Source organism: Lactuca virosa, chromosome 3 (assembly GCF_052849685.1).
Source record: "Lactuca virosa cultivar CGN04683 chromosome 3, Lactuca_virosa_CGN04683_v6, whole genome shotgun sequence".
In the NCBI taxonomy this organism is placed as follows: Eukaryota; Viridiplantae; Streptophyta; class Magnoliopsida; order Asterales; family Asteraceae; genus Lactuca; species Lactuca virosa.
Genome location: NC_136428.1, coordinates 89636719 through 89662084, shown reverse-complemented (window position 1 = coordinate 89662084; position 25366 = coordinate 89636719). Strand labels below are relative to the sequence as shown.

At 35.1% G+C, this 25366-nt stretch overlaps 1 pseudogene across 1 annotated transcript; it reads left to right on the top strand.

Moving 5' to 3' along the window:
• The first annotated feature begins 702 nt into the window (after nucleotides 1–702).
• LOC145166156 (G-type lectin S-receptor-like serine/threonine-protein kinase At2g19130 pseudogene) lies at nucleotides 703–3924 on the top strand (annotated as a pseudogene). Its single transcript, XR_013740411.1, has 2 exons — nucleotides 703–3329; nucleotides 3706–3924. The product of XR_013740411.1 is annotated as a G-type lectin S-receptor-like serine/threonine-protein kinase At2g19130 pseudogene (transcript).
• Nucleotides 3925–25366: the final 21442 nt, after the last annotated feature.

Below are 25366 nucleotides of genomic sequence, written 5' to 3'. Positions count from 1 at the left end.
ATTAGAAACGATGGTTGAAGTTATAGCCATTGATGTCAATCGTTTCCCTGTTAAGTCTGTTTTGGATTTGATATAATTCATGCAACTGAAGAATATGATAATGTATCGTTTGTCACGTACATGTTAGTGTAGGCAGGATGAATGCTACTGCGAGTGATTGGTAAACGTTATGACGGAATAATATAATGTGATAACCATTACACACCATCTCCTGGTTTTAAGGTCTAGCATACATATCCACCGATATGATAGTAGAGCTTAAATGAAACTGGTTTCTATGCTCATTAATTTGTCCCTTCCTCTTAACAAAATATAGAATAGATTGTGACTTTTGCTTTTATGTACCATGGTTTTATGGCTTCTTCTAAGTTATAAGGGACCAAAATAAATAGAGGTAGGTTGGGAGTTAATGCTAGAGAGTCACATGTCTTTACCCCTTTAATGGTAAACATCTACCCACAGTCTTTGGTATAACTTTGCTTTGACCTGATGAAGAAGACAAGGATTTCAAGTCTCACCATGTACAAATTTTGACTTTGTATTTATGTTTGTGATTGAAAGGGGGTGTATGTGACTTGAAAAAGAAAATATGAAATGTAGGTGATTGATGATCCATTTAATTGTCAAGTTGTGTATATTATTTAAGTCGTTTGTCAAGTTGTGTATATTTATGTCTATGATAGCAAGTAGAACTGTAGAAGTATTCCTATCTAGATCGAGTACTATTTTTGTTGACTAGCAGCCAATCCTGTTTGACCTCCTAGGAACTTCACCTTAGAGCTCCACTGTCAGTTATAAAATACCCAATACTCATAATATGTTTCTGCATATGATACCATTGGTCATCTCTCTTTCTCCCTATATCTATCTCCTTGTCTAAATCTTGTAAAGGTCATGTTCTTCACAAAAAGTAATAGCTTAGCGAGGTTTCTTCCCCTCCTGTGTTTTTGTTTCTTTCTGACCATTAATCTCTCATCTGAAGCCAACATTATATCTTCAAGCCAGTCTCTGTCTGGAGAACACACAATCATATCCCAAGGTGGACAGTTTGAGCTTGGTTTCTTCAAAGCAGGTAACTCTTCCAACTATTACATAGGCATCTGGTATAAAAAGGTCTCTTCCAATCCTCCCACCATAGTTTGGGTGGCAAACAGAGAAACACCCATCTCTGATAGATTCGGTTCAGAATTAAAAATCATTGATGGTAATTTGGTGCTCTTGAATGAGTCCAAGTTCCAGATTTGGTCCACAAACGTCACCATCACCACCACCACTTTGAAGTCTGCAATAGCTGTTCTTCTTGATGATGGCAACTTAGTCTTGAGAGACAGTACTTCAAATTCAATTGAACCTTTTTGGCAAAGTTTTGATCACCCAACTCATACTTGGTTGCCTGGTGCTAAACTTGCTTATGATAATAAAGAGAATAAGAGTCGGCTGCTTACATCATGGAGAAGTTATGAAGATCCTGCTGTAGGGCTGTTTTCTCTTGAGCTTCACTCGTCTACTAAAGAGTACGTAAGCAAATGGAATGGGTCCCAGCAATATTGGACAAGTGGGTCTTGGAATGGGAAAATATTTGACTTGGTACCTGAAATGAGTTATGCTTACATTTATAATTTCAGCTACCATATGAATGAGAATGAGAGTTCCTTCACTTATTCTCTGTATAATCCTGCCATTATATCTAGATTAGTATTGGATGTTTCTGGTCAACTTCAGCAACAAGTATGGTCGGAATCTACTGCAGAGTGGGCTATGTTTTGGTCTAAACCGAAAGAAGTGTGTGACATCTATGGTTTATGTGGGGCTTTTGGTACTTGCAGACAGACTGAATTTCCATTATGTAATTGCTTGACTGCTTTTGAGCCAAGATCAGAGAGTGATTGGAATCAGAGTGACTTCTCAGGTGGGTGTGTGAGAAAAACCGATTTGCAGTGTGGAAGAATTGCTGAAAACCCTGATTTTCTCATGATTACAGTGAAGAAACTGCCTCCACATAACTCTGTGGCATTTGGGACTGCTGGAGAATGTGGTACAACCTGTTTGAACAATTGCTCCTGTAATGCTTATGCTTTTGTCGATAATCAGTGTTTGGTTTGGGATGGAGATCTCTTGAACCTCTTGGAAGACAATGATAGTGGAAAAACAATCTATGTCAAAGTTGCTTCTAAAGATCTTCCACATCATAAGAAGAGTAATCTGGTCACCATGGGTGCTGTTGTTGTGTGCATGGCAGGTGTGGTTTTTGTCTGGGGTGTAGGTTTGATTTTAATGTATAGAAGAAAGAGGATATGGGTTGGAAAGACGACAATGGAGGGATCATTGGTGGCTTTTGCATACAAAGATTTACAAATAGCCACCAAAAATTTCTCTAACAAATTGGGAGGAGGTGGTTTTGGCTCGGTTTTCAAGGGTGTATTGCATGATTCGTCCACTGTGGCAGTGAAAAAGCTTGAAGGCATCAGCCAAGGAGAGAAGCAGTTCAGAAGTGAAGTCAGCACAATCGGTAACATCCAACACGTTAATCTTGTACGCCTTCGTGGGTTCTGTGCTGAAGGTAAAAAAAAGTTGTTGGTGTATGATTACATGGAAAACGGTTCTCTAAACACCCATATACACTATGGAAAACAAGCTTTAAACTGGGAAACGAGGTATCAGATTGCACTTGGAATTGCAAGAGGATTGGTTTATCTTCATGAGAAGTGCAGAGACTGTATCATTCACTGTGACATAAAGCCAGAAAACATTCTTTTAGATGCCGAATTCTGTCCAAAAATTGCTGATTTTGGTTTAGCAAAGCTTGTTGGTCGAGACTTTAGCAGGGTTTTGACGACTATAAGAGGGACACGAGGGTATCTAGCACCAGAATGGTTATCAGGGGTGGCTATCACAGCCAAAGCAGATGTTTATAGCTATGGAATGATGCTTTTTGAATTGGTTTATGGAAAGCGAAATGTAGTGCCTTGTGAAGATTCAAAAAGTACATTCTTCCCTAGTTTGGTCGCGGATGTTCTTGTTGAGGGAGGTGATATCCTTAGGTTGTTAGACAACAGGTTAAATGGGGAAGCTAGCGTTGAAGAAGTCACAAAAGTTTGCAAAATCGCATGTTGGTGTATCCAATACGAGGAAGAGAGTAGACCATCAATGAGTATGGTGGAACAGATTCTTGAAGGGGTTTTGGATGTGAACATGCCTCCGATTCCCCAATGTTTCACTTCATTTGTTGATAACGAGAATCGTGTTGCTTTCTTCATGGATTCATCCTCCAATGGGAGTTCACAAGTACACAACAATTCCTCCTAGTCGAAGAGCTCATCTTCTTAAAGGTCATTTTCTTTATCTTGTTTGTTACATTCACGAGAAAAATAATATCGTTGGAGTCATTGACTTTTTTGTGGCAAATGGATAACCGTTATTATGAAAAGAATATGACTATATGAGCTGATCTAGAGCAATAATTGTTTTTCTTTGCATTAAGATATTTACAACTATGGAAAATTGTAAATGTATTTTCTTGACAAAAATGATACAAGGATTCGTAATTAATACCAGAGCCTAGCTCACTAATCTACTAGATTATGTAAATAAGATGGTTTATTTCATAAAATACCCTATATTTTGAATTTTTTTTTTTTCCATTTCACCTGATAGTTTTTTTTTTCAAAAAAGACTCAAACTTTGACGTATTCCTTGTTATTTCAGCAATGGAGCCCGTTACCAATGTGTCATCAACCAAAGGTTCAAAATTCAAATCTCTCTGGAGATAAAAGATGTAAATTTAGCATTTTAATAGTGGGTGTGTGTTAGTTATTCTTAAAAAATAATAATAATAACTATCGACTTATGCCATATATGGTTGCACGCGAGTGTTATCATCAATGGACACAAACCAGCAAGAAAGTATTATGTTTTTTTTTTCAATTTTGTCATTCTAAATACCACATCATCAGATGAGCCATATCACAATGTCACGACAATGCTACCTTGTCAAAAAAAAAAATGCAACGACAACGCCTGGTGCCAAATCAACGGTTGGTAACCTGGAAGTTACATGGTAATTGGTAACCTACAAAAAAGGCAGAATTGACTAAAACAATAAAACGATATACTATTTGTAAAAACAATTTCAAATTTAAAATTTACAAAACACTGGTTTTTGTGTAATTTGTATGATATATTTGTTTTATTTTTAACAAGTAATTGCCAAGAGTTCGATGCATCCTCTTTAAAAGAGCAAAGCCCGCCAAAGAGAAGTTCATCATCTCAACGTCTAAAACCCAAATTTAAGAATTCTCACATATAAACGCTTTCGAAGGAGAAAGAAATAATATTAGTGGATAGATGTGTTTAAGGCATATAAGTAGCGGTGATAATTGTTGACACGACACAACAAAAATACACGACACGAAACGAAATCGGGACGAAACTGAAATTTGAATTCTTGTTTGTGTCGTGTTCGTGTCAAGTGAAAAAAAAACACGATGTCATTTCGTGTCGTGTTCGTGTTCAAAATTCGACACAAAATTGACACGATTTAGCATTCATTTGTCGTGTTTTTCGTGTTTGTCGTGTTTTCGTGTTATGTATGATTAGCATTAATTAAACAAATTAATTGGTATATTATGTTATCTTTGTCGTGTCGTGTCGTGTTGTGTCGTCTTCGTATTATATAAAACTTTGTCGTGTCGTGTCAGACAAAAACACGACACAATGGCCCGATTGCCACCCCTACATATAAGTGTACTTCTTAATATATACTGACGCCAATCATATTGTGGCTTATCGTGTCGTTGGAAGATAGGTCCACTTTTCTGCTTCTAAACTTTATATGGAAAACGCAAATCTAGAAAAAACCCAGAAGGATAGACCATAAAAAATTCACTAGTGGCTATAAAATTTACAACGCAATTAAATAGGAGAAATACAAATTAATTAGGCTGATTTTGGGGAGAATTGAAAATACTAGGCTTTAGAATAGGGTTATAGATCATTTTGTAACTCAATTTTTTTTGGATACTTTAGTTTGATCATTATAGATTATTTAAGCTACAATTGGTCATTAAACTTGTTTATTTTTTTCATTTTATTCACACAAACCGGTGATAGCTGTTGTATAACATTGAACGACGTCGTCAAGGTTATAATTAGTCATTTCTAGGTTTTTTATTTTAGCCATAATAATTTGTTTAATCTACCATTACTCACTAGATTTATTTAAAATTTTCATTTTAGTTACTCTACTATTTTATTATCATTTATAAAAAAAATTAAAAAAAACAACTATTTTTTTCCTTCTCCACAATTAAACTTATTACATTAATTATTTTAGAGTAATTTATACGAATAATCTTTGTGATTTAGGGTAGCTTGTGAATTTAGTCCTTAACTGTTTTAACTCGAATTTCCTCATGACTTTAAGGTAGCGTTTGGCGTGTGGAACTGGTCGGGACAGAACAGAACAAGGTTCTTTTAGACGGCGTTCGGTATGGATGAGACTAGAACAAGGTGGAACAATGACCAAGTCAAATGGGACTACTTTGTTAGACTTTAGTCCCTTTCAAAATGATGAAACTAAGTGGAACAAAACACATTTGGATATATATATATATATATATATATATATATATATATATATATATATATATATATATATATATATATATATATATATATATATATATATATATATATACTAGTCGTTTACCCGCGCAAAGCAGCGGGAGTGAATAGATTCTGAACATTCTATTTGGAGGGTCACATATAGTTTGATTTTGTGAATTGTTTCCCTTTCAGAAACATGTAATATTCCAATGAGCACCCGGGGGGGGGGGGGGGGGATAGCTTTGTTTATGACGATATAGGTTATTTCGAAAATAAGTCATATTTTAATGGACACACAATAGATCGAAGTGTTTTATTTTTTTTACGAATAGTTTCCTTTTGACGGTTGGTTTTCTTTCGATGGTCACAAATACTTTTATTTTGGAATCATTTCTTACTCTAAATCAACAATGGAAAATACATATATGATCACAAATTGTGATGGTTTACGGCCAAACAATTTCCAATGGATTTGGATCGTGGAGATGGTGTTTCATGTGTGTCTTTGTGGCATGATTGTAGTTACACTACAACATTAATACCCTATGGCGACGACAAATTCGGACCCTATACCGACGACACGTCGTCGGTATATGGTATGCCAACGACCTCTCGTCGGTATAGAGTCGTCGGGATAGTCGTGTCGGCATAGGTCAATACTGTCGTCGGTATAGATTTCGTCGCGATAGCTTCGCCTATGCCGACGACATGTCGTCGGGACAGATTTCGTCAATCATATATGGTATGCCGACTTGTCGTCGCAACAGGTGTAATCTATTACGACGACTTGTTGTCGGTATAGGTTTTTCACATGAGTCAATGACATACCTATAGCGACGACATGTCGTCGGGATAGCTACTGGTTGTTTTTTTCCCTGTTTTACAGATTTAATACATTACCATTCTTGCATTTTTAACAAATCCAAAACACATTGGAACATATATCAATTGAAATACATTAACTAGGTACCATTGTTCAAATTCAAAACATCAAATTCAAGTTCAAATTCAAGTAGTTAGCTAACATTGTTCAAAACACTAAAAAAAACATCAACCATCATTATCATAATCATATCCTTCTTCTTCTCCTTCTTCTCCTTCTTCTTCTCCTTCTTCTCCTTCTTCTTCCATCCTTTCGGCAACTTGTTGAGAGGTACTTGCTTGTATGTTATAGTTGAATAGAAAGTTAGGAAATGGTGGTGGTTGGAAGCCCGGAATACATGCCGCCAATGATGCATTGTATTGTTGCAAGTATTCTTGCATTTGTTGTGCATCAAATTGGGATTGAGATTGGGGTTGAGATTGGGATGATTTTGAAGTGGAAGGTCGTTCATTTGGAATTAAACCGAACTTGGCGGTTGGTATCCTACTGACGAGCGGTCGTTGTCGCATCAAAAATAAACCTTATTTCCACTAATCTAGCGAGTGGTAAGTAAGGGTCGGATCCAGAGGAGCTTATGGTTAATAGTTTAGTTACTATTTTGATTTAACGATAAAGAAATAATGATTAATTTGAGATTTATAAATATGATGACAAACAAAAAATATATGATTTTAATTCAATTAAAAACAATGATCGCTTCCGGTTTCAGAATTAATAATTATATGAATTAGAAATGAGTGTTATTAATTTTTCATAGTCGATTCAATTAAAGTCTAAGTCCAAAATAGAAAATAAGTGTAACCGCACCCTCCGTCCTACACACCGCTATTGGATGATTTGGCACGGTGGGGAGATCACTTAAAATTATTTTAAACTTGGAATAATTAATTGATAAATGAATAAAATAAGTGTAACGATTTTATAATGTTAAAAACATAAACAAAATCCACAAATAATATTCAACAAATTCAAATGTTCACACCCAAAAATAATACAATAAGTAAGAATTAAAACCTACTCCCGGTTGCGATCACGAGAGGATTTAGCCGCGCATTGTAGACTTATACAAACTCATATTTGTATTCTTGAATTCTTGATGTCTTGATCTTGAATCTTGAAAAGTCTTGAATCTTTGATGGCTTGAATTCTTTGAAAAAGAAAGGAATTTGGAAGACTAAAATGCTTCCAAAAAAATATAGAAATTTCCTAAAGAAGGTGGTGGTATGAAAGTAGGTTGGTATAAGAGGTATAAGAGGTATAAGAGGTGTCTTAGAGATAAGAGGTGTGTAAGAATGTAAGAGGGTGTGTTGAAATGGTGATTTTGAGGTGATATTTATAGTGAATTTTTGGAAAATTAAATACCAAAAAGAATGAAATAAAGCTAGGAATATTAAGCTTTTAGATTGGATCTAAGATCCAATCTAAATCTCATGAAAAAGAATTCAAAAGAATTAAAAAGATGGAATTATTTGGTTTTGTTGGGAAGAATTTGGGTTTAAAATAGGAAAAGTGGTGAAAAAGTGGTTAAAATTGGTTGGAAAGTGTTTAAAAGATAGGAAAACCCGTAGGTTCAGCACATGGCACAAGTACTTGGAGCTGGCATCAAAACGGCGTCGTTTAGGGGCTTTTTTCGCGGGTCCAGATTGGGTCGGAATCCGGGTCGACATCGGGTCGAGGCGCGGATCTTCTGTGAGGTAATACGAATCGGAGTCGCGGGTCGGAGCGGATCGAATCCGGGTATGGATCGGATCGGATGCGACGACGTCACGAATGACGTCATCAAGAACAAAAAGGCGCGGATCCTAACCCGGGTCGAAGCCGGGTATGGATCGAACAGATCGGATCTGCTGTGAGGAGAAATGGAGGCGGGGCGGAAACCGGATCGGGGTCGGATCTTCGGATCTGGGTCGCGAGCTTTTGGGCTTCTGGGTTTGGGCTCCGGGTTTGGGCTCCGATTTTTTTGTTTCTTTTCTATTTTTTTTTTCTTTTTTTTCCAATTTAAATTAAATTAAATTAATTTAATTAATATAAATTATTTAGAAATTAAATAATTAATTCCCAATAATTTATTTTAATTAAACCTCATTAATTAATTTAAATTCTTTTTTTTTATATTTTTATTTTGTTTTCTCGTCTTTCCAACGCGGCTATTTTTTGAATTCTTTGACTTTTTGATCTCGTTTTTCTTCGTGTAATTCCTTGAACTTCTTTTTGCATCTTTTTGTACCATTTTCATCATATTTACCACCTACAAACATAATTCAAATACATGTCAAAGTAGCACCATTCTTAGATAAAATCGGTTATTTTACATAAATTATAGTATATTAAGCGTGATGTAAAATATACCGATCAAACCTCCCCAACTTATCTCTTTCTCGTCCCGAGAAAGATCCAAATGTAATTGATTAGCGTGCTAGAAAACTTCTTTGATGTTTTTGAAAACTAAAGATATGAATTATAAACTAGTTTTCACATGGAACCATAACAGAATTAAATAGCACCAATCAATACCACCTGATCAAGATATAGCAACAAATAAGGTCACATTTCTTTCTTTGAAGTGGAGACGTGTTTCAAGGTCGATTTAAAGATATCGTTTTACCATAGGCTTGATCTACCTCTACTTAGTGACTACTTAAATAGCAATCAAAAGGACTTTCATGTTGTAATGTTCGGCTAAGGGTAGGGTAGGGATGTTTTTGGATTGGTGACTTGGGTCTTTTAGACTTTAAGAGCACAACAAAGATAATTATTATAACTCGATAAATACAATACAACTATATACAAACATTAATAACATCTACAACTTATCTAAAATGACTCAAAACGTTTAGATAAAACAAAAATCTTTTTGGATTATGTTCAATTTAAAAATCATGACATTATTTGAATATGTCATTTCAAATTAAACTTTTATTATTAACAAAAACACAAAAGTTATTCAAACTAAAATGCTTGGTTCTGGTTTTTTTTTTTTTGCACAGCAAAACCCCAAAGTGTATATATATGGACTCAACTTGAAACAAAAATTGCAAACGTTTACAAACATATAAAATATTTCTAACTAACCTTCACTAACGCTATACTTTTATTTTTTAACATTTTTTTTTTTTGAACACAACAGATATATATCAAAATATGGAAGCTCAAACTTTAGATTTGTTTCTAAACTTTGATTTTCTAAAAATAACAAATAACACATAAAAAATCTCACATCATACAACTTTAAACTTAGGCTTAGATTTTCTAAAAATGTCGAAAATTTGTGTAAAATGTTTCGAACAACGTTAATTTCTTGATATCTAACCTTAAGTTTATAAAACTATAAATACTTACACAAACAAAAAGAGAACAGTCAAATAAAGGGGTAGCTGTCTTCTTTTTCAATTTATATATATATTAAACCAATTTTTTAGAACCAAGCAAGAGAAATTTTCTGAAATTTCACAATTTATTTGACTCGCTAAAATATGAACAATATATATAACAAATACATACACGGAAATGATAAAACTTTGCTTTATAAAGTCGAAAGACATGGTAGGAAAGTGTTTGGGATATGGCTTAAATCTGCTTAAGAAACGAACAGGCTAAGGCTCAAAGTGGTTAACAACAGGGATTTTAAATACAAATGGGTAGGCTTAAGGGTTAATTGGCTAAAAATAAAAATAAATGAATTGCCTTTATCATTTTGATATTCAGTATTCTTAAAATAGAGTTAAAACAAGTTCTAGAAAGCTGATCTACTGCATGAAATGTATCAGTCTGTTACGGTCCACTTTCTCACTGTTATGCATCCTATTGTTTGTTTCTATATCCATACAAGTAATACTAATTGGTGCTTCAAAATGTTTTTTTTTTCTGCTATAATTTGGTAAAAGCACACTAACATACTAACACAATTACATTCTTTCCTTTTGGGGATAATTTCTTATTTATATTAAAAAAAATCACACAAAACAAACAAAAAAAATCGAGATCACCTGATAGTTCTTGGTAGAGGAGGCTTTTATATCTTCAAAAATAGGAGAAAAATGTTGAATTTTTTTTTTCTTGTTGGGCTCCATCAAAACCAAAAATTGCAGCATATTTGGTTTGTCGCCTTTTTCTCATTTAAGTATACCTCCCCAACTTTAAACTTTGCATCGTCCTCGATGTAAAACACAAAAGAAAACCATAAAACAATAAAATGAAATAAACCACAAACACACCAAATAAAATAAATCCATCATTTTCGCTGAGGATCGCGATTGCACTTGGCATGTGCAACAAGCCTTTTAAACCCCTAGGTTACCCTAGTGGACGAGTGAAGTCTCGTGAGGGTTTGCAGTGAACATACCCACAAAGTTCTCGGGTTGCCTCCCGAAGTAGCGCTAAGTTTAACGTCTTCAGCCAGACGTGTTACCTCGAAGTAAAAACTAGATGACGTAAGTGGGTTGTTCTTGTAAAAAGTCAACCCGTTCTACTTGTACCTCATGTCGTGTGGCGGATGAAATATAGGGCTTGAGACGATGCCCGTTTACTTTGAATGACTCACCGCCTTTTTCATCTTTGATCTCAATCGCTCCGTGAGGTGTGACATCAACTACTTCATATGGTCCTGACCATTTGCTTTTCAATTTCCCGGGAAAAAGCTTTAACCGTGAATTAAATAGCCACACTTTTTGTCCTTTTTCAAAAGTTTTGATCTTTAATTTTGCATCGTGGAATGCTTTCATCTTGGACTTATATGTGACAGCATTATTGTATGCCTCATCCCGGAGTTCTTCCAGTTCACTCAATTGTAGTTTTCGTTCTTTTCCTGCTTGATCATACTCCAAATTTACTTCTTTGATGGCCCACAATGCTCGATGTGCTAATTCAACCGGTAAGTGACATCCTTTTCCATAAACAAGTCTATAATGGGTTGTGCCAATCGGTGTTTTGAAAGCATTCTGATAGGCCCAAAGCGCATCGTCTAGTCGAATTGACCAGTCTTTGCGGTCAGGTCTAACGGTTTTTTGTAAAATTTCTTTGATCTGTCGATTAGACACTTCCACTTGACCACTTGTTTGAGGGTGGTAAGGTGTGGCAATTCTATGATTCACACCATATTGTTTGAGTAGTTTGCCAAATTTAAAGTTTTTAAAATGTGACCCCCCATCACTGATGATCACACGAGGGATACCATGTCTCACAAAAATATTTTTCTTGACAAACTTACAAACAACATGGTGATCATTTGTTTTGGTGGCCTCGGCTTCAATCCACTTTGAGACATAATCGACAGCCACCAAAATATAAATATTGCCGAAAGAAGTTGGGAAAGGACCCATAAAGTCAATTCCCCACACATCAAATATTTCAACAACCAAGATGGGGTTTAATGGCATTTGGTCTCTTTTTGATATCCCCCTAACTTGTTGGCATTTCAAACAGGATTTAACAAACACATGCGCATCACGAAAAATTGTTGGCCAGAAGAAACCCGTGTCTAGAACTCTGTGACCCGTCTTTTGAGCACTGAAATGTCCTCCACATGCGTATGAGTGACAATGAGCCAATAAATCTTGAATTTCATGGTCAGGGACACATCTCCGAATTATTTGATCTGGTCCAATCTTGAATAAGTCTGGATTGTCCCAAATAAACCGTTTTGCTTGTGCCATGAAATGTTTCATCTTTTGCTTTGTCCAATACTCTGGTATTTTTCCTGTAGCCAAATAATTCACAATATTAGCAAACCAAGGTAATCCATTGATGTTCAATAATTGTTCATCGGGAAAGGTATCCCGAATTTCATCCTTGAAAGTGCTTGATACATCAATGGGGAGTCTGGACAAGTGATCAGCTACTACATTATCACTTCCTTTCTTATCCTGAATTTCTAAGTTAAATTCTTGTAGTAGCAATATCCATCTAATAAGCCTCGGTTTTGCATCTTTCTTTTGCATGAGATGACGCAAAGCACTATGGTCCGTAAAAACAACAACTTTTGACCCCCAAACATATGAGCGAAATTTGTCTAAAGCAAAGACAACTGCTAGCAACTCTTTTTCCGTTGTTGTGTAATTCAATTGTATATCGGAAAAAGTTTTGCTAGCATAAGAGATTACAACGGGCTTTTTATTCACCTGTTGCCCCAATACAGCACCAACCGCATAATCACTTGCGTCACACATGATTTCAAAAGGTTGTGACCAATCAGGTGATCGCAATATTGGTGCTTGGGAAAGTTGTCCCTTTAGATTTTGAAAGGATTTCATACACGATTCATCAAAAGAAAATGGTGCGTCTTTAGAGAGCAAATTGCATAAAGGTTTTGAAATCGCACTAAAATTTTTGATGAATCGTCTATAAAAAACTGCATGTCCAAGAAAAGATCTCACGCCTTTGACATTTGTGGGAGGTGGTAGTAAGGAAATGAGTTGTACTTTGGCATGGTCAACTTCAAATCCTCTTTCAGAAACAACATGCCCAAGTACAACTCCTTCTTTAACCATGAAATGACTTTTCTCCCAACTTAAAACCAAGTTTGTCTCCGTGCAACGTTTCAAAACTTTTACCAATTGTTGGAGACATGTGTCAAATGTTGATCCAAAAATAGAGAAATCATCCATAAAAATTTCCAAGGACTCCCCGACCATGTCTGAAAAAATACTAGTCATTAATCTTTGAAAAGTGGCAGGGGCATTACATAATCCGAATGGCATTCGTCGGAATGCGAAAGTACCATAGGGACATGTAAAAGTAGTATTGGCTTGGTCTTCAGGATGTATAGGTATTTGATTGTATCCAGAATACCCATCCAGAAAACAATAAAACTTTTGACCTGATAATTTCTCTATTATTTGGTCAATGAAAGGTAAAGGAAAATGGTCTTTTAAAGTGGCAGTATTTAATTTGCGATAATCAATACAAACCCGCCACCCGGTTACCGGCCGAGTGGTTATCTTTTCACCACTTGAAGTTTCTACGATTGTGATGCCAGCTTTCTTTGGAACGGTTTGCGTTGGGCTAACCCATACACTGTCAGAGATTAGGTAGATGATTCCGGCATCTAACCACTTTAACACTTCTTTCTTCACGACTTCCCTCATATTAGGGTTCGATCTTCTTTGCGTCTCTCTTGATGGTTTTGTCGATGGTTCGGTAATAATTCTATGCATGCAAACTGCTGGTCTTATTCCCTTAAGATCGGCAATTGTCCATCCAACTGCGGCTTTGTATGTGTTAAGCACCTTCAGTAATGCTTGTTCTTGTTCCTCTGTCAAATCTGATGCAATGATCACCGGAAGCGTTTGATTTTCTCCTAAAAAGGCATATTTCAAATGCTTCGGTAACAACTTCAATTCCAATGCTGGTGGTTCTTCCAATGATGGCTTTATCTTTAAATCAATTGAATCTGGGAGATCATCAAAATTATTTGACCAAGTTGACGTGCGACCATGGATAGCATTCAGAAACTCTTTTTGATCTTCAATTGATTGAGATCTGTCACTGTCACAAAAAACATCCTCCAAATCATTGGTTATGTCCAGGAGCATATTTGCAGTATGCTCGTGAACACAATCCCCGATGGTGTCTATCATAAAGCAATCATTATGATCTGGAGAGTTAGCGTTCGGTTCAAAGGCTTGTAGTCTCAACTTGCGGTTGCCAAAAGTCTCGTCAATTGCACCATCTCGACAACTAATTTGAGCATTTATCGTTGCTAAAAAGGGACGACCGAGAATGACATTTTGTTGTTTGTCCTTGAAGTGTTTTTCAGAGTCCATAACTATGAAGTCAACTGGGTAATAAAAATCTTCCACCTTGACTATGACATCAGGCAATATCCCCCGTGGTAATTTAAGTGAGAAATCGGCCATGGACACAGTAATGTTAGTTGGTTGCAATGGGCCAAGGTCATATTTATCATATAAACTACCAGGAAGGACATTGATACTTGCTCCAAGATCAAGAAGTGCCTTTTTGATTTTTATGTTTCCAATTTCAATTGTAATTAAAGGTGCTCCAGGATCTTTTAATTTGGGTGGAAGTATTCCTGTCAAAGCGGCACTAACATGTGCTGTACCGTTTGATTTTGTTGGAATTCGGTGACGTCTCTTTTGAGTACATAAATCTTTGAGGAATTTAGCATAAGCCGGAATTTGCTTAATGGCATCGATAAGTGGGATGTTAATTTTGACTTGTCGAAAAGTTTCCCAAATATCATCATTTTTTTTAAAAACTTGTTTTTCTGGTTTTTTCAAAGCTGTTGGGTAAGGGGTGGTATTTGTCTCCACATGTCCTTCTCCAACTTTAGACTGTTCCGACTCATGCAATTTTCCTTTCAATTTATGTTCTCGTTCAATTGGTGTTTTAAGAGTCTTTTCACTTTCATTATCAGAAGATACATAATCCTCCACTAAAACCTCATCAGGATTTTTTAACGAGTTTGGTGTAGGCTTATGCACTTGATTATCATATGATTTACCACTACGCAGAATAGTTACCTCATTTACATGTGCGTTGTTGTTGGTGTTGGTGGTGGTGGTGTTGTTAGTTGAAGCTCTTGAGTGTTGAGGATTTACTTGTGTGGTGCCCGGAAGGTTGCCAGGTGGTCGCCAATTTATTTGCTCTGCTATTTGTCCTAATTGCTTCTCAAGTATTGAAATTGATTTGGAGTTAATTTCATTTTGCTTGAGACTTTCCTTCATCATGTTCATCAATTGTTCCATTTGCTTATCATGGTATGGTTCACTTGTCTTTCCATGATTTGCTTGAGAAGAAACTGGCCCATGATGTTGATTTTGACTAGATTGGCCCGAATTGTTGTTGCTGACCTTGTTGCCTTGCCAGTTTGGGTTGAAGTTGTTGTTGTTGTTCCGCCAATTTGAACTTGAATTGTTGTTGTTCCTCCATCGGTCATTGTTGCTTTGGTTGTTGAATTGATTGTGTTGTTGTTGTGGTCTATAGAAATTTCGCCTTTCTTCATTCAAGTCAGCCTGATCACCGGAAGAATAAAAGACTTCTTCAACTTTATCATTGTTTTGAGCGAACATGTTCCCTTTTCTGCAGTCTTTAGCCTTGTGTGGTCCTTCACATAAACTGCAAACAGTTTGAACATTAGATTGAGGGTTTTGTTTAAGTTGACTGATTTCAGTTGTCAGTTTCCGCATTTGGGAAAGGACTTCAGTCAGCACTTCATCGGTTTGATGTACACTCTCAAATTTAAGTTGTTTGTTTTTGTTGCCACGATATTGGACCGAATGAGCGGGACTGCCATTCATTGCCATTTCATCTATGAGTTCATAAGTTTCTTCTGGTGTTTTGTTCCTTATGGAACCTCCGGCAGCTGCATGGAGTGATTGTTGTGTATGAATGTCCAAACTATTGAAGAATGTTTGAACCTGCCTCCACATAGGTAGCTCATGATGTGGGCATCTTTGGAGTAGCTCTCGGTATCTTTCTCATGCTTCGTATAGCGATTCGCCATCTTCAGCTTGAAATGAAAGGATTTCATTGATCATCATGTTTGTCTTTGATGGTGGAAAGTACTTGGTTAGGAATTTGTCAGCCAAGTCTTCCCAAGTGGTGATGGATTCAGCGGGTAATGTTGAGAACCACCTCTTGGCACGGCCTCGTAGAGAGAAAGGAAAGAGGCGTAGTCGGATTGCATCTTCAGTTACTCCATCCATCTTGAACATGTCACAAATGTCCAAGAAACTAGTGATGTGTGTATTGGGGTCACTATCGGGTGAGCCATCGAATTGCGCACTATTTTGCACCATTTGGATCACATGCATCTTGATCTCAAAAGTTGTAGCTCCTACTTCAGGTCGTTTAATGCATGATTTGGTCCCGTCAAGTGAGGGTCGTGCAAAATCTCCCATGGTTTTTCGGTCTGTCATCTTGTCGTCGGTTTTGTTAGCTTCTTCAAAAATTAAGGCCCGGTGAGTAACACGATTTCTTCTTGCCGCTCTTTCGATTTCTGAATTAAAAAGCAATGGAGAGGATCGTCTCGAATAACGAGTATGCATGCACAACAAAAAAAATACAAACGCGTAAAAGGAATTTAACAATTATAAATAAAGACTATAAGAATCAAATAAATTTTTTTTATATGTATTTTTTTATATTTTTTTATATATTTTCGAAGTTAAAAAAAATCAAATAAACAAAATTTTTTTTTTTTTATTTTTTTATATATATTTTCGAAATTATACTTAAAAATCAAAAAAAAATGTGAATTTTTTTTTTTAATTGTAAATATATATTCGAAAATTATACTAAAAATAAAAAAAAAAAATATCAAATAAACAACTAAAAAGAAAATGTGAAATTTTTATCAAATTTTTTTTTAAAATTTTTTTTTTAATTTTGTTTTTTTTTTAAAATAAAAATCAAAATAACTAAATATTAAGCGCAATAACTCCCCGGCAACGGCGCCAAAATTTGACGAGCGGTCGTTGTCGCGTCAAAAATAAACCTTATTTCCACTAATCTAGCGAGTGGTAAGTAAGGGTCGGATCCAGAGGAGCTTATGGTTAATAGTTTAGTTACTATTTTGATTTAACGATAAAGAAATAATGATTAATTTGAGATTTATAAATATGATGACAAACAAAAAATATATGATTTTAATTCAATTAAAAACAATGATCGCTTCCGGTTTCAGAATTAATAATTATATGAATTAGAAATGAGTGTTATTAATTTTTCATAGTCGATTCAATTAAAGTCTAAGTCCAAAATAGAAAATAAGTGTAACCGCACCCTCCGTCCTACACACCGCTATTGGATGATTTGGCACGGTGGGGAGATCACTTAAAATTATTTTAAACTTGGAATAATTAATTGATAAATGAATAAAATAAGTGTAACGATTTTATAATGTTAAAAACATAAACAAAATCCACAAATAATATTCAACAAATTCAAATGTTCACACCCAAAAATAATACAATAAGTAAGAATTAAAACCTACTCCCGGTTGCGATCACGAGAGGATTTAGCCGCGCATTGTAGACTTATACAAACTCATATTTGTATTCTTGAATTCTTGATGTCTTGATCTTGAATCTTGAAAAGTCTTGAATCTTTGATGGCTTGAATTCTTTGAAAAAGAAAGGAATTTGGAAGACTAAAATGCTTCCAAAAAAATATAGAAATTTCCTAAAGAAGGTGGTGGTATGAAAGTAGGTTGGTATAAGAGGTATAAGAGGTATAAGAGGTGTCTTAGAGAGAAGAGGTGTGTAAGAATGTAAGAGGGTGTGTTGAAATGGTGATTTTGAGGTGGTATTTATAGTGAATTTTTGGAAAATTAAATACCAAAAAGAATGAAATAAAGCTAGGAATATTAAGCTTTTAGATTGGATCTAAGATCCAATCTAAATCTCATGAAAAAGAATTCAAAAGAATTAAAAAGATGGAATTATTTGGTTTTGTTGGGAAGAATTTGGGTTTAAAATAGGAAAAGTGGTGAAAAAGTGGTTAAAATTGGTTGGAAAGTGTTTAAAAGATAGGAAAACTCGTAGGTTCAGCACATGGCACAAGTACTTGGAGCTGGCATCAAAACGGCGTCGTTTAGGGGCTTTTTTCGCGGGTCCAGATTGGGTCGGAATCCGGTTCGACATCGAGTCGAGGCGCGGATCTTCTGTGAGGTAATACGAATCGGAGTCGCGGGTCGGAGCGGATCGAATCCGGGTATGGATCGGATCGGATGCGACGACGTCACGAATGACGTCATCAAGAACAAAAAGGCGCGGATCCTAACCCGGGTATGGATCGAACAGATAGGATCTGCTGTGAGGAGAAATGGAGGCGGGGCGGAAACCGGATCGGGTCGGATCTTCGTATCTGGGTCGCGAGCTTTTGGGCTTTTGGGTTTGGGCTCCGGGTTTGGGCTCCGGTTTTTTTGTTTCTTTTCTATTTTCTTTTTCTTTTTTTTCCAATTTAAATTAAATTAAATTAATTTAATAAATATAAATTATTTAGAAATTAAATAATTAATTCCCAATAATTTATTTTAATTAAAACTCATTAATTAATTTAAATTCTTTTTTTTTTATATTTTTATTTTGTTTTCTCGTCTTTCCAACGCGGCTATTTTTTGAATTCTTTGACTTTTTAATCTCGTTTTTCTTCGTGTAATTCCTTGAACTTCTTTTTGCATCTTTTTGTACCATTTTCATCATATTTACCACCTACAAACATAATTCAAATACATGTCAAAGTAGCACCATTCTTAGATAAAATCGGTTATTTTACATAAATTATAGTATATTAAGCGTGATGTAAAATATACCGATCACCTACCCACCCTGCGAGCATGCCCGCGTCTCGTCCCAAGGGCACGTTCTAAACATTCTTCCTTGTCTACTATTCCGCCTTCCCCAACCTCGCTTTGCATTTTCTCATATTCTTCTTGAATTTTCTCCTAAAATAAAGAAAACAATAAACATACGTTAATTAAAACAAACAACTAAACTTAAACATTAAAATAATAATAATATTCCTTAAACAAAAAACTATAATTAATAATAATACTATATTTAAATAACACATTCATTTTGTTTATCACTTACCCAATCTTCTTGTGCTCGACTTGTACACCAACCCGGACCTTCTTTGTAGCGCATTTGTCTCCGACCCTCAATATGTTGCGGCTTGAGTCCCATTTTATCCTATAATAAGTGAAAAATCAATAAATATATTTATATAAATGTTAATAACACTTTTAACTAATACTAATATATTTTATTACCTCTAAATGACGTCGTTGAGCATAGGATCTACATCCGTGAGCACTTGTGTGCGAAAGTTTCGACCTACAAATTTTATTTTTGGCCGACGTGCGTCTGTATTCATCGGTCAAAAATAACAAATCAATCATTTTGTTCCAAGCTTCGGCGGACCAATCAGTCGGTGGACATCTTCTTGCCCTTTCCACATTATGATATCCACCAACTCTATCAAAATGTTTTTTCATGTCATGCTTGCGGTGTCGATAAGCTCTTTGCATGTCTGCTTGGATACCCGCTCAAAGGGGTTCCCACAAGTCTGTGCCCTGGTACCTATTTAGATCAAAATAAGTCTGCAAAAGGAAAAACATATTTGATTAGTAAAAAAATATTTAATAAGTGTAAAATTCAATACATATAAAATATATTGTATACTTACTTCTAGCTCTGGATATATAACATCTTTGTACTTGATAGGAACACGACGCCAAGTATGATAATGCAACGGTACCTGTGATCCCACCAGATTCGAGATCAGTCTGACAAACATTTGACCGTTGTCCCCCACAAATCGGTACGTCCGCCTGGAGATATCAATTCGCAAATCCAAAGGCTTATGCTTGTTGTTTTCATACTCATCATACAAATTTAAGTTTCTCCCTTTGCCACGCTTATTCACATTCACATTCTTCGCTTGTGCTACATTTACATATAGAATTGAAAATTTAGAAATTTAAAACTTTAATATATCTAATACTTAAAAATTTCATGTAACTTACAAGATTGGCAACCCTATGGTACACCGCGTGCGACCCCGTGTGGTGGTCTATCCCCACCGTCTCCTCCATGTCCCCTCGCGACTTCTGCCATCTGTTTAACAAATATTATAAACATTTAAAATATATAATAAAGCTAATTATAAATAAGCAACATTTGAAAATTTAACAAATATTATAAGCAATCAGGGTATATAATAACTACGACATACCGTCAATCAGATTCATCACTAGAACAATATACATGTACAACATCATCATCACTGTCATATTTTTCATTATTTATTTCTTCATCTGAAGAGTACGTATCACCATCGTCATTGTCATCGTTAATGAAATCGTTATCGTTTATAGTAGGATCAACATTCCTCCTAGCAACCACACTTGATTCACCAACTTCACCTAAAGTCGTCTGCATAGGCAAGGTGCCTAAGTCGACAACCAAGGTAAAATCAGTTAATTGAGTGTCATTCACGACATCTATCTCATTCACAACACCGATACTTGGATGATTCCAAAGTTTCCGATGATGAACCTCTTCCACAACTCTCCAATTATCGTTTTTAGTAGGATCTTGGAGATAAAATACAGTGTTGGTTGATGAATCTCTCGTGTGGACTCCTTCGGCCCACAACATTTTCAACTCATCCACCAAAGGCCTCAAGTAAACATCAATGTCCTTTGCGGGTGATCTAGGGCCAGGAATCAGCAAAGTTAGCATGAAAGAAGACTCTTTCATACATATCCATGGTGATGTATTATAGGTAGTCAATATAACCGGCCAAATACTATAATTGTTATTAAAGTTGCCGAATGGATTAAAGCCATCAGCAGCTAAACCTAGACGAACATTTCTAGGTTCTTTGGCAAACTCTGGATATCTTTTATCAAATTCTTGCCATGACTTCCCATCTACCGGATGATACATCATACCATCCGTTGATCTTCCAGTATTATGCCAAATCATATCTTTAGCTATGAATCTGGAACTCTACATCCGTCGAAGTCTTGGAGTCAAAGGAAAGTACCGCAACACTTTTTGTGGTACTCGCTTCCCCTTTGTGGTTGTGTCCACCCATCTACTCTCGTTACAAATCGGGCAATTCTGCATGGAATCATTCTCCTTCCAAAACAAAGCACAATCATATTTTCAAGCATGGATGGACTCATATCCTAACCCTATCTTTCTTAAGTTTTTCTTAGCTTCATAGTGTGAAGTTGGAATCTTGCTCTTCGGGAAAGCAACTCTTAGCAACTCTACAAGTTGGTCAAATGAACTATTTGTCCATTTATTGATCACTTTAATATGCAACAGCTTTGCCAAAAAGTTTAAAGAAGACATCTCACAATCAGGGTATAACTTGGTATTGAGCTCCTCAAACAAAACATCAAATTCTGGGTCCATGCCTCGTCCTTCATCATCTGTATTTTCTTCATTTGTATTTTGTTCCGTCATAACATCATCAATTACATCAAACATCTCATTAGTTGTTGGAATGTTTATTAGAGTCGAATTGTATCCCAAATCCGAAACAGAATGCTTCTCACCATGATAAATCCATACAGTATACGATTTTAGAAACTCACAGTCATGTATATGGGCATAAACCGTACTCAACAACTGTCGATACATATTCACACACTTTACGCACGGACAACGCACTTTGTCTTCAGATTCGACATGTTTCCTGGCAATCTCCATAAAGTTTTTAAGACCTTCCAAGAATTTTGGGGACGTTCGGTTTTCACGAATCCAACTCTTATCGACCGTCATTACTGTTTGATTATTAAAAGTTACATTGTATACATAGTTAAATTGTATGACTTTTTGTTGGAGAAAAAAACGGACGAAATGGATATTCACAAGTATATAAAGAAATATATACCCTGGAAGTAGAAATCTGACGGAATTGATAGAGTATTTACAAGGGTAGACTTTTAAACACACTTTATAGCAATGTACTTTTATTAGTTTGTTTAAAGCGTTCTATTTTTCACTTCTCTTTCATATTATTTTGTTTTTTTATAGCACCATACTTTTAATAACAAAGTATGTTGCTATTAATAACCTTTGTAGTTTACATATTTTTTTACTTAATAAACTTTTATTAGTTTGTTTAAAGCATTCTATTTTTTACTTAATAAACTTTATTCTCAATAAACGTACTTTTATTAGTTTAAATATTTTTATATTTTGTTTTATGTTGCTATTAGTAACGTTTGTTCTTAATGACAAACATTTTAACTTAAAAATTAAACACTTGATCACTTCATTCACTTAAGCTAATAAACTAAACAAATAACACAACAATACATATTTTGCATTTTATACATAAAATTTCATACCAACCTAAACAAAGATCACAATCATACATATTTCACAATCATACAAAATATTTGATTTCTTATAAACCTAAACAAGTAAATTAACATTCTATACATACAATTTCAATTTCATATGTACCTAAACAAATTTCAATTTCATATAATATTTTAAACACAATCTTAATTTCATACAACATTAACCAACTAAATTAACATTTTATACATATATACAACTTCAATTTCACATAAACCTAAACAAACAAACATATATATACTAAACAAACAATACAATCATACAATCATACCAAACAAACAACACAATCAAATACATACCAAACCAACAATACAATCCCATAATCATACCAAACAAACAATACAATCCAATTTCATATAAACTTTTATATATATATATATATATATATATATATATATATATATATATATATATATATATATATATATGCAATTTCAATTTCAATAAAAATTAGAAATAAAAAAACTAATTGTCAAATATATACACAGGTCAAAAAAACTAACCTGTTCGTCTTGCTGTGATGGCCAATTCCAATTGTGAAATATGATGGGTATGGCTGGTGGTCAAAGGAAACAACCCAAATCAGGAGAAAAAAAATGATAACAGCAATAAAACTACAAAACTTACATGATGTAGCAGTGAAGGAGAGCAGCTGGACTCGTCGGTGAGGAAGACTCGTCGGCGGCGAGACGGCTGAAGAAGGTGGAAGGGCGACGGTGGTTAACCAAAACCCATGAACAGCAAAAAAAAACTCCCAATTAGGGTAAAAAAGATGACCACACAGCAACAAAGAAAGAAATAGGAGCAAAAAGATGTTACCTGGTGCTAATCGCCGGAATTTATAAGGCTTAAATCGATTTTCGTCGGCGGGGAAGAGAGAATTTCTTCCTGCGTCGCTGTGTGCAAATGAAAGACAGACTGCAGTCTGCTAGGGTGAACCCCTATGTCGACGACATGCCGTCGGTATAGGGTTTCGATAAACGGTGCCGTTTCACTATTTGCGTAAACAAAAAAATAATAAAAAATGATGCTGTCGGTATAGGGTTTCGATAAACGGTGCCGTTTCACTATTTGCGTAAACAAAAAAATAATAAAAAATGAAAACCCTGTGCCGACGACATGTCGTCGGTACAGGGTTTTCACGCGGATCGCCACGTGTCTTAATGACGACATGTCGTCGGTATAGATTCCGTAAAACTACGTCGTTTTGGTTGACTGGACAATGGAATATAAATAATTCGAAATTAGATTTCTCGATACCTATACCGACGACATGTCGTCACCATAGGTTTTCAATATACCGCGAAGACTTTGGCCGTTCCCGCCAGACTTGTAGCGACGACATGTCGTCGGCACAGGTATCATGGTCAAAGGATTTTGGTCAAAGTTGCCAAATGGTGTGGTGACGACTTGTCGTCAGCATAGATAGACTTGTAGCGACGACATCCGTCGTCGGCATAGGTGTCGTCGCCATAGGGTATTAATGTTGTAGTGTTAGCGTGTTCTCAAGTAACTTAAAAACATATTTTTTTTCTTTAAAAAATTCACAAGTAATCCACAAAGTGAAAATTTTGAAACTTGGCTGATATAAATATTGTTGAAAAGAAAGATATATGAAGGTTTTGTTGAAAGTATTAAGATGCATTGTTTTTCATATTTAGTCGCAAATTAAGTCTCCACAAAATCAATTTTTTTTTTTTAAGTTCTCAGTTTACATGTTTAACAAAGTGGACCCGATGGGATCTCAACACATAACCTCAACTTTGTATAAAATAAACCTTAGTCATTTCAACTAAATTTATTACATTTGTTTACGTTTTTTAGAAATATTAATTTCACTTGTTTTTACTCATGAAAAATACATAATCCTCACTAATTATTCGCGTATTTTTGTATATTCGCAATTTCGCTGCTAGAATTAGTGACGTTTTTAATCAAATATTCTTTGTGTTATAAAAAAACTAAATACACCGTTTTTTTCGATTTAAGCGGAAACATTAAAACTTTATCATAACAAACTTGAAAATTGATAAAATTGAACAAAAACTAACTAATCCAACATAAAGTTGTTATATCTTTTTGAAAAAAACTATATATTTTTTTTACTTTGTAGCATACATATAGCACATACTCATAGCAACATATAATCACCCACACATACGTATAACAAAAAATCATAGCACCAGACACACACAGTAGCACACATACACACACCCAACACATGACCACACATAACTCATCATGGAATGAGGGTCTTCACTTAGATTTCATCATATGTAACTGTAGTATAAAACCATGGACTATTTAGTCATAGCTAATAACCCAGAACAAAAAAAAATGTAAAATAAAGCAACTACTTTCATTTCTTTGTGTTTTTATAACTTCCTACTGTCATTTATTTCCATTGCAACCTTGTACTTTATAAATTATCTTAATAATGCATTGTACTTTGATAAATCTCACAAATTTTAGCATTGTACTTACAGATTTTCAAACTATGATGCTACAATAGAAACAAATGGAAGTATAATGCTCTAATTAACAAACCAGTGAAAGTACTCGCTGAATCTTGCATTTAACGCTACAGTCACATGCTTTACTCATCCAGTGTCTGTGTATCTTTTTTAACAAATGACTTCCTTGCAGGCAAAATAAATTTATCATCAAATTTTAAGATATTTACCGAAAGAACACACGTTTTCAAAGTTTATCTTCTCATCTCCTATCTGCTCACCTTTGGGTTTCCCCCATCATGACAATTTAAAATGAATAAAAGGGGGGTAATAGAGGAAAGCATTGTGTGGCTAAATCGATAATAAATAGTACTTTCATGCCTTAATCAGTAAATACATAAGCAAATCTACACAAATAATGTGTGTTGCTGATTTCTATGCATCGAGCCAAGTTGTATCTAAAAAAATTTCCTCATAACAGCAACTTATATCCATTTCTAACAAAAGCATAGAAATGAGTTTATTTTTATCAGGCAAAATGCAAATAATTAGAGGTGTGAGAATAAATTGAAACTGAATAA